The sequence below is a fragment of the Xyrauchen texanus genome, chromosome 3 (assembly GCF_025860055.1).
Source record: "Xyrauchen texanus isolate HMW12.3.18 chromosome 3, RBS_HiC_50CHRs, whole genome shotgun sequence".
NCBI lineage: Eukaryota > Metazoa > Chordata > Actinopteri > Cypriniformes > Catostomidae > Xyrauchen > Xyrauchen texanus.
Window position 1 is genome coordinate 47,933,609 of NC_068278.1, and position 15,895 is coordinate 47,949,503.

A 15,895-nucleotide genomic window follows, 5' to 3' on the forward strand; every position below is an offset into this window, starting at 1 on the left:
TAGTTTATTGAACACCAACAAACATGAGACCGGCCAGCTGTCCGTTCTGACTCATTTTCTAAGTTCTCAGTTATATACCTTTTTGTTATCTTGTTACCCACTGTCTCTGACCCATGAGATCACTGCCTTGTCTCTTTCCCACCAATATGTTCTACATTCTTTGTTAATTAAATATTGGTGGGAGATCCCTCATCTATCTATTAAAAAGAAAAAGAAACATATATCTTTGGTAGCCTCTCATAACTTGACCTCATGTTACAGTTCATGGACAGAGTACATCAACTCCTAGAAACATCTGCGTAAACAGCCATGTCTCCATCAAATACTTTTTATCTTTTTCCTGCATTTTCAGCACATTCCCTCAATGGGCAGCCTTGTTTGTTCATACACATTATTATTTGAAAGAGAACACCAGCTGCAAAATTATAATACATTTAGCTTATTAAAACAAGACACCATTCATATAATAACTGATTAAAAGTATCTTTGAAAAGATACATGCCAGCACACCAAGGACTCTCATCAGTGTACTATTGATTAACAGAAACACTTTTTGTTTTTGAAGAAATACACTTGTTTTTCAAGGTTATATACCATTCTTTGTGTTCTCTGCAGTATCAACACTCATATAAGTATTTTGATATATAAAAACATACTAGAATATTGAAAATATACTATATACTCCCACCTCTGAGACTTAAAAAGTCTCACACTCTATATCCCTCAAACCAGAGTGCAGTCACACAAGCCAGCCTGTCCCAGTTCATCATATAGCCAAAGTAGGCCACTCAGTCCACTATCCAATGCCATCTTTATGGGGCTGCACTCTGCAGGACTTGGGACCAAACATCTCCCTCCACACTTAGCTAGGAAAGAGTAAAAGATCCCAGTCCTCTAGCTATCACTGTTCCTGGGGGTGGGAAACAGAAATCAACTCATTTGTAATAAGCATGTGCATGCAAATGTGAAGCCTTACGTGATGTACAGTACAATTGATTATCCATTATGTAGAAGATATATATATATATATATATATATATATATATATATATATATATATATATATATATGCTTAACAAAACACTAGTAAAAGTAACATAGTAATATTCATCCTTCGTTGCCAGAGGAACTCACAGACAATTCCGGTAGCCTGGAGCGCTATCTGGTGATGTGTTGGAGCAGACAGCGGGTTTTTAAACCACCAGTTGAGTCTATTTGCTCTTGCAGCCAAGCACTGAGGTGCTCGTCGCTCCTTTCTTCACATATGTTCCTCACATGTCTTCTTTTGGCAAATACTTCACATCCATTATTTTGCTTTAACATAATCATCATCAATACTACTTCTATTTGATTAGATACATTGTAATAAAGATATACTTCATTAATCATTATAAGTAATTGGTTACATTGAGAGTAATAGGGGAATATGTCAAAAATAACAAACAAAACACCTTCTAACTCCTTTCTTGAGTTGCTACCTATTTTGTTATGTAAAATGAAAGTACAATAGTCTTGCTGTCTCCCTTACTATCAGAAACATGAGGAAAGTGTTCAAAAATAAAATTCCCCTTACATTGTTATTTTCTTGATTGCTTCTCAGTAAATCTCATCAAGTTCATCCAATCCTGGCCCAATGGTACAATATCTAGATTCTAGCCCTGTCCCCGGTGGTAGCATTGAAACAGTTACCATTTGTTTAGCCACGGTTCTAGCTACGGTTCTAGTCATTATTGATCTCAGAATGGGTATAATACAACAAAACAATAAAGCAAATAGGGTCAAGCCTATTACTAACATTATACCTATTTTCATTAGCCCAATCTTCCATGACCCAAAAAAGGTCATCAAACCATTGTTCAAACAGCTGATCTCTCCCTGCATTAGATTTAACTTCCTTTCTCAGGTCATGCAATTTCTTCATTGCCTGGGTAAAAGCTCCTTCTGGGGATGTATTATTTGGTATGTATGTACAGCAATCTAAATCTAAACCTAATCGCATTATTATTAAAAAAACATTTCATCATCTATATGCCATATTACTGCACAATTACCCTTAAATTGTCCTACATTCTTTAGTTTTGTTAAAGCATTCATACTCCAGTTGACGATAATGGGCTTTCTTTTTTCTCATTATCCACACGTATTTGTCTAATTTTCTGCCTTCATCTCCCCACCATATCATCTTATTATATTTATCATATTCCGGATGACCCAATAATGCTAAACATTCTGCTGGGCAGAACACTGTTCTCCCTGTTTTACCACAATTTGTGGCATAACTGGCCCATTTATACCAGTCATTTTGATTTGCATATTGTAATAGTTTCTCTGTTCCTGCTGACTCTATGGGTTCCATATCATTTTCTAAATTTATTGGCTTTTTCAGTCTTTGGGTGATTATTTTGACAGGTGTCTTTTGAGGCAGATTCTTCGGTTTGTTCTGCTTAGCCAAATTGCTTATCCAGATTATTTGTTTTTCGGGTTCACCTTTGTTTAGTGATCCAGGCGTTCAGCTTCTTTCTGATTTCTCGTGCTATGTTATCTAGTCTCTGCTCATTCGGGAATAATATTGAAGGTCTGAGATGTCAATTGTAGGAAATTCATCATACCATGGTCGTTGTGATGGTCCCTCGCCTGGGGAGTCTGGGCCTTCCTGTATTTCCTCTCCGGCAGGCCCTGTATGGGAGGCAATACCTGTCCCAAATATGTTAGTAACATCATCATCCACACTAGTACCTCCTTGAGCTTCCATTCCTTTCTCCATGTCCCACAACTCTTCATTGAATGACTGCGCTTGTTGGCCTGCTTCATGTCCTTCAGTTGTTTCTGTATCTGTTTCAGCAGGATGATAACTTTCTTCTTGTCTTTCTCCTTCTTCACCTTCTTGGTTCCGTTCCTCTGTGACATGTCCTTCCGTCTCACTTTCTATGCTTTCCTGCTCTACTGCGGCACTTCAATCCCTTTTTCTGCCGCAGCGTGCTCTTCCCCTACTTTCGCTTGTCCTTCTACTTCCTCTTCTCTTTCCTCAGATTCTGTAGCCGGTTCCTGCTGATCTTCTTCTTCCTCTGGTTCTTAGTTTTTGTGCTTGCTGCTCTTCTTTGTCTGAATCTTGCCTCGTATTCATCGTTGGGAAGTCCATATTCATAGTTTCTTCAATACAGTCCGTCAAGTGCTCTGTACTTTCTGAATTCACTTTCTGGATTATTTAGTTTCAGGTCAGCTTGATTGGAAAGGTCAACCAAGATCTCCAAGGCTGATTGTAGGGAACCCATTCGGCAGTATGCTTTCTTATAATTGTTCATCTGGTGATCCTGGTCCTTCTTGGGACGTTTCTCTGGTAGGCCCCGTCATTGGGGGCAACACTTGTCCCAAGTATGTCAGTAATAACATCCATATTAATATGTCTTTCTTATTCATTGGTATTGTAGGCCGCAATTGTTTTCCACCTTCTCTCCTTCAGCTGGTCATCCTGTCCTAACTTGCTTCAATGATGGCAACAGCATGACTATTTCATTTTATATGCATAAAGAACACTGTAATCACCTCATATGGTTACATGTTTTATATTAACTAACAATCATTACTTTCTGCATTCATTTGATTAATATATTAAATGATTTCCTTATTAGAGTCATTTGCTACACACACATTTGTTGCATCTCATTTCTAGCACTAAATAACACATGGGTCCTCTGCCTCCTCCAGGCAGGAGCCAGGCATAGCCTGACTTTGTTCCAATAAAAACATTAGATCATCCCTTTAGTATCTATACACAACATTTTTCATGGTCATTCACAGAAAGGGTAATTCACAAAAGGCTATAATTCTCCACAGAGGAGGTAAACTACCACAGGTGTTCCTTATCTTAAAACTCCCTACTCATTCACTTATCACATACATTTCATTTCCTCCTGTTTCCCAAGGACTCTCAATGTCTGTATCACATTAATTAATTGTCCCTGCAAGCTAAGCTGTTTTTCATAGTTTCAGACTATATCAGAGTAATTCAGAGTATTAAATCAATAAAAGAATGATCAAATATATAACATATCATTGGAGGAATCAATTTCCTCCCAGTTTGGTCTTTCTGTTGCATTGGGCCATTTACATTGATCAGTACTTCATCTGTTTTTTTTACATAATTATTTAATCAATGGTAACACACAATATAATATTATTCCCCTCTCAAGAATTGTTGTTTCAATTATTATACCAATTGTAGCCAACCCTGCACCCTATTTCTTAATTAATTCCATTTATATTGTTACAAACAAACAAGACAAGCAATCTTAATCTTTAGTCACCACCATATATCTTTTCCATACTTCATTACTTTTACAATGTACATGAGTTCAATTAAAGCATAAGTAAAAGTAATAAATCATCTTCCAGTGTAAATTCATTATCATACAAACATTCACATGTTTGTTTAATACTTCTATAAAAAGTCAAGCACTCCTTTGTCTGCAACGGTTCTCAAAACTTTACCCCCAAAACCAATCTATAATAATCCTCTACACAGGGTATGATCCCCTGATAACACAGTGACAGAATGCTTGGTATTTAACACTGTGATAAGTTATTTTAGTAAAGTGGTTATTAAAATGCTGTCGAGTTCAGTGGAACTTTCAATTTTTGGGCAGGTCTCTTCTAGACCTCCCTTTTGATGCTTCTGATCTAAGAGCATTCATCCACTTCCTTAAAACCCTTTCAAAGCTTCTTGGGCGGTGACGCCATTGTCAAGTCTTACCCGTCATTGGGTCGTCATCTCTTGCCATTGGTCTTGATCCTGCTCAGTCCTCAATCCTTAATAATTTGGTATCAGTAAACAGATATTTTCTTTTTCAGGGAGTATCACCAGAGAACCGACACAGCCAATGGAACATCTACAAATGCTTAAATATGGAGACAATTCAAAACATGGTTAAATTCAAAAAAGCATTATTAAAAATTCATCAATCTATTAAAATTGTCCAAAGTAAAAGTAAAATATGCTAAAATTGAACTCCTTTATAGATAATTAATTTCCATTCAGATTTTATTTCTGCTACTTTAGCAAATGTTACACAAATCTATGTATGTATCATGGTGGGGACTAACATCAGATCAAAGCCCTGTCAAGCTTCTAGGAAGCTTAATTAAAAACATCACCTTAATTCAATAATAGTCTCTAGATAGTTTTTGAACCTACATTTATTCATTTAGATGAATTTTCAGCTTAATCTGTTGTCTTCAGTATAAACCCTTAACTTTAGATTGCCCTCTGAATATATAACATCTTTAATCATTGATGAGGAGAGCTGATTGAACTCCTTCATATCACTCTATCTAACATTATTGTCAAGACACATCATTTTACATATAAAAATCAAATCAAATCAAAATAAAATGAAATAAAACAACTTATGGATATTTCTTCAAAATCTGCTCTTGTGTTTCTGTTTCAAGCAGACACTTATCAATTTTAGACTGAGAGTGAGAAGGGGGCATTCCTCTCCCTCACACTGTTTCTAATCTCATTACAGCTATTTCTTATTTTTTTTTTTTCATTTTACAATCTCACAATAATATATTTAATTTAGTCTTCAACAGTAAAAATAGTGATATTTATAATAACTGATTATATTAACTGCTTTCAAACTTTCTCATCTCACACCATTTAAAAACAAACAAAAAAAATAAAAAATACTCTCAATTTACTTTCTTCATTCAAACAACATACAAATAACCTTCTAAGATTTAATAAAACAGAACACAATGTCTTTTTCGACATTCTCTATATAATAAATTCAACTTATTTCTAGCCTTCTTATTCATGCAGAGCTTTACATTTACAACACCTATATTATTATTAATATATTATAATCCCTTTTTTATTATTAAGTAATAATTTATTATTACTACTTTCTCCATTTCTTACACTTTCTCAGGTGAAGGAACTTCCATTCTATCTAATAAAATAATATAAATCAAGTTTTTAAACTAACAGAAAAGTAAAAGATTAAACAGAATAAAGTCTTAAAGACAAACATATCTAAAAACATATCTCTTTTCTTGTGTTTTGAAATAATTACTCAGTAAGATACACTACGTACTTTTAATTTCTCATGACTCTTACATTATTTATTTATTTATTTATTTATTTTATTTTATTTTATTTTATTTATTTTTTTTCCAGATGTTTCATCATCTTTTAACAGTTATCACTATTATACCTCTAAAATTACACTTTCATGTATTAACTATGGCAAACTAAAATAGTAGTAATAGAAATAGACACTCAATCAGCACTTTGTAACACCCACTAAGCTCCTTTTTTTATTTTTTATTTCTTTATTATGAGGGTACTCTCTGGAAAATTTGGGGGAGTAACCAATCCAATAGGTAACTCTATAACTTTGCCACATGTTTGTAATATTTACTCTTCAAATCAATAAATCAGTGGTTAGCTGCTGGATTTAAATTTAGACCCTCAGAACAATTTAGACACCGGCATTGAACCCCATTGATGGCATTCTGGAAAATCATAAAGTGATCGTATAGGACTGAAATAAACTTTTCCAGAGAAATTTTAATCCACATTATAAATAGCAAATCAATAATAATTACCAGCAGCAATGAGCGCAGGAGGATATATCAGATCAGTCACATCATTTTCAGTCTTCTTTGTGTCCTGATTTCCTCCAGCAGCATTAGTAACTTCTATAAAATCATCTTTCTCAGCCGTCTGCAATGGGGAGAAACTAGTTCCATAATGAGTTAGTGAAACAACATACACATAATGATGACAAAAGAAACACAGAATAGACACATGAATATGAACTTATTAACATTCATATATGATGAAGTTATGATGTTCAATTTAATCTTAACCTTTCTCCATGGGCTTCACCCGCCCCCAAGACCAATGTTTAAATGATCCAAATCATTCTTAAATTTATTTTCCTTTTGTCTCAAATGCAGCTCCTCAGTGTATCCATGATCAACCAAGACCTATTCTGTGTATACCAAACAAAAAATAAATAAAATAAAAATAAAATAGCTATCTATCTGCTATCTATCTTTTTCTAAAGTCGGGGCCCCTTTCTGTCTGTCTGAAGACATCAAGAGAGGCCTGTTTCCCCTCAAAGCCATCCTCAATGTCTTCATCAGACAGTCCCTAACAAAAATAAAAAATCTCTGCCTATCTTTTGTTGGTTGATCAAGTTTACACCGACAACGCTGCACTCACATTTAAATTGTTCTCCAGACATTTTTTTTAAATCATAGAAAAATCAAAAACAACTTTCTAGTGTTTAATTTAATAATGTTAAAATAGTATTCTCTCAAAAACTGGACCAGACAGAACATAAAACAGACACATGAATGTGAAGTTTTCACATTTAAGGTTTAACTGCATAAGATACAAAACATAATTTTCTTATTAGCTATTTTATCATATCATTTGCGCTCTTTTGCCATTTGCTTAAATATAACAACACTTATCTTAAATACAACCTTGGTTTAAAATTCAATAACTTATTTGACTTTAGTTTAACGCAATACACTACACTCAAATCTTTATTGTTTGTCCAGATAATGTGATTTCCCAAATACAATTCAATCGCTTTAAAGTGATCACTTTTTTATAATCTAAATATTCTTACTCATCACTTTGACATAAAAGGAGTTATGATCTGACACATGTCCATTCAACAGCTGCTCCATCTCAGTTTAGTTAATCTTACATCAGGCTTCATTCATGGCATGAAAAGAACAGCCCAATAATAAACATTGTCCACTCCACTAAGAGTTAACTTTTGATTTCATGCACATTTTTGTTTTACAGCTATTTGTTTGTTTATGCTGTATTATATTTATCCTTATACATACACACACACACACACACACACATTTACACAGACATACACATATATTTTTATCATTGGTTTTCATTCTACAATCATAATATTTATTAAGTGCCCTCTTTGTTTTTAATCATCAGATCTCTTCTGCCTCTTATATTGATGAAAATAGTCTAAATAGATTTTCTTTTATGTAAATTGCATACATACTCCTCATTAGTTATGCAGCAAATGATCAACCTCTCTATCTGGATGGATATTTATAGGGCTCATACAACATACACTCTGTGTCCCTTTATTGATAGGGCTCATATACACATTCATACGCAATCACTCTTCAGTGATACTTCCCATAATTTCAAACACAGATACTCTCACAAACACAGAAACTTTCACAATTTTACAAACATAAGGCCTTTATACACACAGAGCTCTCAAAACATATTATACTAAAACAAACCTATTACTTCTGCCCCTCCTTTTGCTTTCCTCTTTTTATCCTTCTCTCTCTCCTTTATTTCCATAAAAAACACTAATTATTTACAGTGGTTGATTGCTATATCTGTTAATTATTTTTATATTAAAACTCATGTACTTCCACCCACGGTGGTCACATCCATTTTGGGTCTCTGTTCAAGACAGTTTCTACATTGGTGCTAATTCTCCTTTATTTAAAAATCACTTGAACATTTTTGACTTTATTTAATTTGTTCATAACTCCAGAAATCACAAATTCCCTGTGTTTCTATTATTAATCTTTTTAATTCTATTTATTTACTCCTCTCAGTTAGTCTCCTCTCAAATTCAGTAACAGCTTATTTCCACATTATGGTTTCTGTTTCATGAGGAAAACTGAGACAAGGAAAAAAGTCTCTGTTACTGTGCATGCTCACAGCCCTCCCCTTACAGCTCCCATTTCTCGCTCTAGCAGCCCCTCCCCTACAGCTCTTAACAGCACTCAGTCTCTAGCGTACTGTATGAGAGAGAAATGTTACCTGCTGCAATTTCTTTCCATTCAACAAACAGCCATTCTTGTAAGGTCTCCGCTAAGTTTACTATTTAATCAGACCCTTCACCAGTTCCTTTTTTTTTTTTTTTTTTCTTAGTTAACTTCCTCCTCTGCCCTGTATAATATATATACTCTGATTCTTTCCAAAAATGATCACTGATCCCCTTTGACTCTATCAGTGTATTCTCCAATTCTCTCTCCCACTCTTCAGATCTGCGTTGATCTCCAGACTTTACAAAACTCGCTTGTCTCTGCATTTTTCTCTAGTCTTGTTCACTGCAATGGAAAACATTTTGCCTTTTCTTTATCTTTTTCCCAATTATTCTATTTTTTGTCTTCTTAATCTCCCCTTCCCCTCACTCACAGAGCTGTCCGTTCAGCTGACCAGTGAGCGAGAGCAAGGCAAGGAGATGTCAGAGAAGCAGGTGCCATTTTGCATCTTTATACTTTTTCAACAATTGTTTTATTCAATTGACTGTTTCAGTTCATTTTCCACTTTTGCTCTCATTTAGCATCTCCTCATTGCACCTGATTCTCTGTATTATTCTGCCTTTGCACACAATACATCATCAACACTGCAATCATGCATTTGAATAAACACAAAAACAGCGCATTTAGTACCGCAAGCACACATGCACCAACAACATAGTTAGTCATGCACATTATTCATTATCTCAAACATGCACATAGTTCAACATTTCCCCGTTTTCTACACAGTCCGGGTTCCGTCAAACACGTCAATAATGATTATTCTCGACTCACCTCCAGGCCTAGAGTTGCTTCTCAACTCTCTTTAGTTGCTTCTCGACTCTTTATATTTTAGTCGCTTCTCGACTTTTTAAATAACCTTCAGTCGTTTCTCGACTTTTTAATTAACCTTCAGTCGCTTCTCGACTTTTTAAATAACCTTCAGTCGCTTCTCGACTTTTTAATTAACCTTCAGTCGCTTCTCGACTTTTTAAATAACATTCAGTCGCTTCTCGACTTCTTTAAATAATATTTCTTAAATAATCCCACCCCAAATTCTTTGAAATCTGGAACTCATCTCTATTTTAGCCAATTAGTTCGAATTATTCTATGTCTGGACTGGCAAAAGTCTTAGGGAAACCACTTACTGGGACTCGCCACCACAGATCACACAAAAACACCTTAAGCAAAGATGCTTACCTCAGTTTCTGGCGCCGGTGTTTCTGTGCGATTCGTGCAAGCCGTCCCACCAGCGACCTCTACCCCCTTGACCTCAATGCCAGCCCCACGAGTTGGGCGCCAAAGATATGTAGTGGAATATCGCGATTAATCTCTCTAAGTTGTAAGAAAACTCTCGGAGTCTTGAGTTCCAGATGCCAAAGTTGTAGTTTATTGAACACCAACAAACATGAGACCGGCCAGCTGTCCGTTCTGACTCATTTTTCTAAGTTCTCAGTTATATACGTTTTTGTTATCTTGTTACCCACTATCTCTGACCCATGAGATCACTGCCTTGTCTCTTTCCCACCAATATGTTCTACGTTCTTTGTTAATTAAATATTGGTGGGAGATCCCTCATCTATCTATTAAAAAGAAAAAGAAACATATATCTTTGGTAGCCTCTCATAACTTGACCTCATGTTACAGTTCATGGACAGAGTACATCAACTCCTAGAAACATCTGTAAACAGCCATGTTCCATCAAATACTTTTAGCCTTTTCCTGCATTTTCAGCACATTCCCTCAATGGGCAGCCTTGTTTGTTCATACACATTATTATTTGAAAGAGAACACCAGCTGCAAAATTATAATACATTTAGCTTATTAAAACAAGACACCATTCATATAATAACTGATTAAAAGTATCTTTGAAAAGATACATGCCAGCACACCAAGGACTCTCATCAGTGTACTATTGATTAACAGAAACACTTTTTGTGTTTGAAGAAATACACTTGTTTTTCAAGGTTATATACCATTCTTTGTGTTCTCTGCAGTATCAACACTTTTAGTAACCTCATATGCTCTCTCCTGGCTCACACAAAAGCCTGGAAACTCATATAAGTATTTTGATATATAAAAACATACTAGAATATTGAAAATATACTATAACTGATGCAAACAAGAAAATGAAAAAACCCAAAATCAAACTGTAATTAAAACCATTGACAGTTCTACCGACACTAATGCATTCACTTTAAAACATTCATATACTCTTATGTCACATTATGGAGCACAGCTTATTTCCTGATGTTGGGTCACATTATGTCAGAGGTGGCCATGAATAATCCTGCCTTGGGGCAATGCAAAAAAAAAAACACATGAAAGGTTGTACCCTTTAGAATGTTTTGAGTTATTAGCTGCCCTTCTATGTGTGTAAGTGTAAGCAAAGAAAGGATTAAACTCTTACAGTGGGCTTAAAGTACTGGGTGGATAGTACTTCAGTAATGGTAATGTTCTTTCATGAGAGTAGTAAAGCCAATGACAAGAATGCCTTGGCAAGGACTTCGGCATGTCTAAGCATTTCATAATCATATTTGGTAATCACTGAGAAAAGGCCTTGTTACCTCATCAGAATAATCATAATTTGCTTTGAGCAGAGATTCTTTGCAAAATAAAGGCAGCAAAGTTTGTTTGTTCCGATTTTTTTTATTTATCTGTGAAATACTGAATAATTTTTTTCTGGTTTGGAGGTGCAGGGTTTAAAAGAGGACACCAGCATTATCAGTACTAATGTTCTTGAATGCAAGCTTGGCTCGATCAATGAAAGGATGTGCACTTGCATGTTTATAATTAACTTAGGTGATTTCATACCTGATAATGAAATCAAGGCAAATACAAAATGGATGGAGTTAATCACTGACACACACACACACAGACACACACACACACACACACCTAAGATGACCTCAAAATTGTGACTTAAAACACATGGCTGACAATTGAAAAGTGTAATCAGCGAAAAGTTATAATAATATTATATTATATTATATTATATTATATTATATTATATTGTGACAGGGTGGAGGGCGGGGCCGGGTCGTGATTATACACACCCGGTCCCTCATCAGGCTAATTAAGCATCCGAGAGGGATAAAGGCTTATTGCGAACGGTAGTGGTGAGAACTCTAATATGGCGTATCCCTCCTTCTTCACGGGTTTCAGCACCAGTGTAAAGCAGTTCAATGGAAAGGAGGAGGCGAGAACTGCCTTCTCAATATAAATATTATTTTAATGATTAAACTTAAACAAAAGACAAACACACACACAAATGACGGACATGTCCGTAAACGATCTCTCTCTCGTTGCACCACCGTCCGCAATCGGCCTTTATCCCTCTTGGAAGATTAATTAGCCTGATAAGGGACCGAGTGTGTATCATCACGACCCGGCCCCGCCCTCCGCCCTCCGCATATATTACATATATTAACCAACTATACTTAAAATATATTAAATATATTATGGATGTTTTTATTTTTGGCACCATTTGGAGTAAATTCAAGAGACTGTTGTTTGTGAAAATCCCAGGAGATCTGCAGTTACAGAAATACTCAAACTAGCCAATCTCTAGATTTTACTCTGAATGGTGCCAAAAACAAAAAACATCCAGTGAGCTATTTTTCTATATATAAAAAAATAGATATAATAATAATAATTATATATATATATATATATATATATATATATATATATATATATATATATATATATATATATATATATATATATATATAATTTTTTTTTTATTATTCATTAATAATATAAATAATTTTTTATGTTTTTTAAATATGTTCAAAAAGAAGTACAGAACTTGTCATAATTACTAAAAAAGGGGTTGACAAAAGATCTAATGATTAGGATAATATATGCAATATGAGAGATTTATCAACAATCTTAGTGGGCAGGTCATTTTTTACAAGTAACACAAACAATGTCAGCACAAATGAACACAACACAATGGTTAACTGTATGCTGACTTGATGATTATGATTATAATTGTGAGTGTGATGGTGATGATGACAATAATGTTGGTGGTGATGGTGATGATAATGATGATGCAAAGATGATGATGACAATGAAGATGCAACTATAAAAACAGGAATTGTTACCTTGAGGATACATGTCTATTCCCTTACAAATTAGTAGTAACCTTATGCTGTCTGGTTGAGTTAGTTAAAACCAATTAATTTAGCTATAACCACATGGTGCATTTTGTTTTTTACAGTGTGATGACTGCTAGAGTGGTTTTCCACACACACACACACACACACACACACACACACACACACACACACAAACAATCATAATCTGAGTCAGAGCAAATACAAGTAATAGATCTCAAATGTATCTTGTGTTTCCACTTATTAATGAGTAACAATAATGTTTAGTATTATGCAGGTAGATTGTAGGTCACATCAGTCATGCTAATTTATGACATGCAGCAACAAGCAACAGCTTGTTTAGGACTGCAGCTGTGTATTAACACAATGAAGCAGCTGTCAGTTTAACATTCACCTGCACTGCTTACAGCCCTGTGTGATCTGAGTAGACATTCACTGATGGGAAGAAAGGCATGTTGGGGGGATTCTCTGTCAGCCTGATGTTCTTTTAACCGCACACAAAACTCACCCTGACAGCACAAACTGTATGTCAAGGACTGCCTTGGCTTCATTGTAGGGTGTCTTTTGCGCTCCGGGACGAAGCTGCCCTTTTCACCTGATCTAAAGCAAGCTTGCCTTTCTCACATATTACCTTTACTAATTACAGGAGTAACATGTATACTTTTTCAAATCAGTACCCTGGGGCAACTTCTATCAACAATGTTCTTAATGTTTTGGCACTTGAACTAGACTTCGCTCTTGCTCCCGGCTGGCTGTGGAGATTGAGGGCCTCACAAGAGCGGAGGTCGAGTAAGGGATTTGTTGAAAGTTTGAGTGTGTAAGCTTATGCTTAGTATGAATTCTGGAGCAGCTGAGAATCTGTAATAATTTGTATGATTGCTTTGATGCACCTCTAACACGACTTAACAATAGATCAATTTGTCCATTTAACATTACATAATTATTTGGAAGTCTCTGGAGAAAGCGCTTGTATATCGACCATGAATAAATCTGACTAGACTGGCAAACTGGCAAGCCACACCCAAAGGCACTGGTTTATTTTATCTATCAGAGATGTACTGTAGTATGGACTGTAAAAGCCCATGCACAGTGATGAAGTAACTTCTCCCTATTACACTGGCATAATGCAGTTAGTTGCCTTTTAGCAGATACTTTATATCCAAAGCAGCTTCTATCATGCAATCCATTACCAGTGCAGAATGCAGCTTTGCACAGGTATCATTTTGTTTTGAACATGACCCAAACATGACTCAAACCATTAATACTCTGTTTAGAAATGTCATGTTGTATCCATTAGCCCACTAAGCCAACATCTACTTGGCCAGTAGCCCAGTCCACACACTCTTTGGCTATAAAATCTTGCATGTATGGGTTACAGACACATCTCTCATGTTAATAACGGAGTAAATGAGAAACAGAGTGAAAATGATTAAAGGGAAAGTTCAACCAAACATTCTTTCATTTATTCACCCTTATGTTGTTCCAAATCTGTATTACTTTCTTTCTTATGTGGAACATGAAAGGAGATGTTAGAATGTTTCCCCAGTCACAATTCACTTTTATTGCTTCTTTTTGTCCTTATAATAAAAAAAGTGAATGAAGAACGAAACAGGGATGAGTTTCATTTTTGGGTGAACTATCCCTTTAAGGAGGGGCATCAGTACTAGGGATTTATGAGGGATAATTCAACCCTCTCATGCTGTGTCCACTTAAGTGGGCAGATATGTAAAAGCCATTTTTAACCATTCAGAGAGTGATGTTACATCAATACCACCATGGGTGATAACCTTTGACCCTTACTCATAGTTACTGTATATATTACTGTCCTCATTATTTGTGCATGGATTTTTTTTATTTATTTATGAAAGCACAAATTCAAAATGGCTATTAAAAGTTTGTGAAGCACCAGGTATTTCTGGAATATCCTCCAATTTTTTTTATTTTCCAATATATATAGAAAGGTAAATAATAATAATAATAATAATAATAATAATAATAATAATAATCAACAGAATGAGATCTAAGGAAATTTTTTTTATCAGGTATTAGTAATGTATCTGTTGTAGTTTACTTTCTGAAAATACATCTTTTCACTATTGGACACCAAGCATTAAAGGGTATATAATAAAATTATAATATTTAATGATAAATAAAAAGTATGCATCATTTATAATAAATACAATAGTAAATTTAACATAATAATAACACAATTGAAAAACTTGCAGTCTTTTCTTTAGTCTTTTTAAACCCGAGATACAATCTGTAATATTTTCTACACCGAGAAAGATCATTATTTATTAGTATGTTATTTGACAAGTTTATAACAATTGGTGCAAGTTAAGGGTTTAAAAAGGGCATGTTCCTTAGCTACAAATTGTCTTTGGCTTTGATGCAAGGTACCCAGATGTGTAACTCTCTCAAAATGCATGATATTGGAATGATTATATACTTGATTTCAAGTAAAAAGGAACATTAAGTTATTTTTTTCCTCATGATTTAATCATTTACACATCAGAGGGTTCAAAATAGAAGGGCCAAGAATAAAAAAGCCATTGTCGGATTTTGTTACAGGACTTCAGGCAAATAGCATCTCTATTGCAATGACAAGTTCAAGTTACAGCCGTGTAACCACTCAGGTGGGAGAAAATATTTATTTGTCAAAGATCACAGGAAATGGTTTGAAACTAGACAAAGCAGAATCCCTGAATATTATTCTAATGCTAAAAGCTCTTGGCTCTGTCTATGACGTCCTTCTAGATAATCTTGTGTATGATATTTGCGATTCATATGAGTTTGCATGCCATTGGTGTTCGTCATTGCCTTTGATAGAACTCTATCCTACCAGCAGATTGAGAGGGATGGTAAAATACTTTCAACCAAGATATCAGAAATGTATGCACCAGAATTGAAAGCAATAGTTGTCTCACGCAGTTAGACTTTATGAATGTATTTCA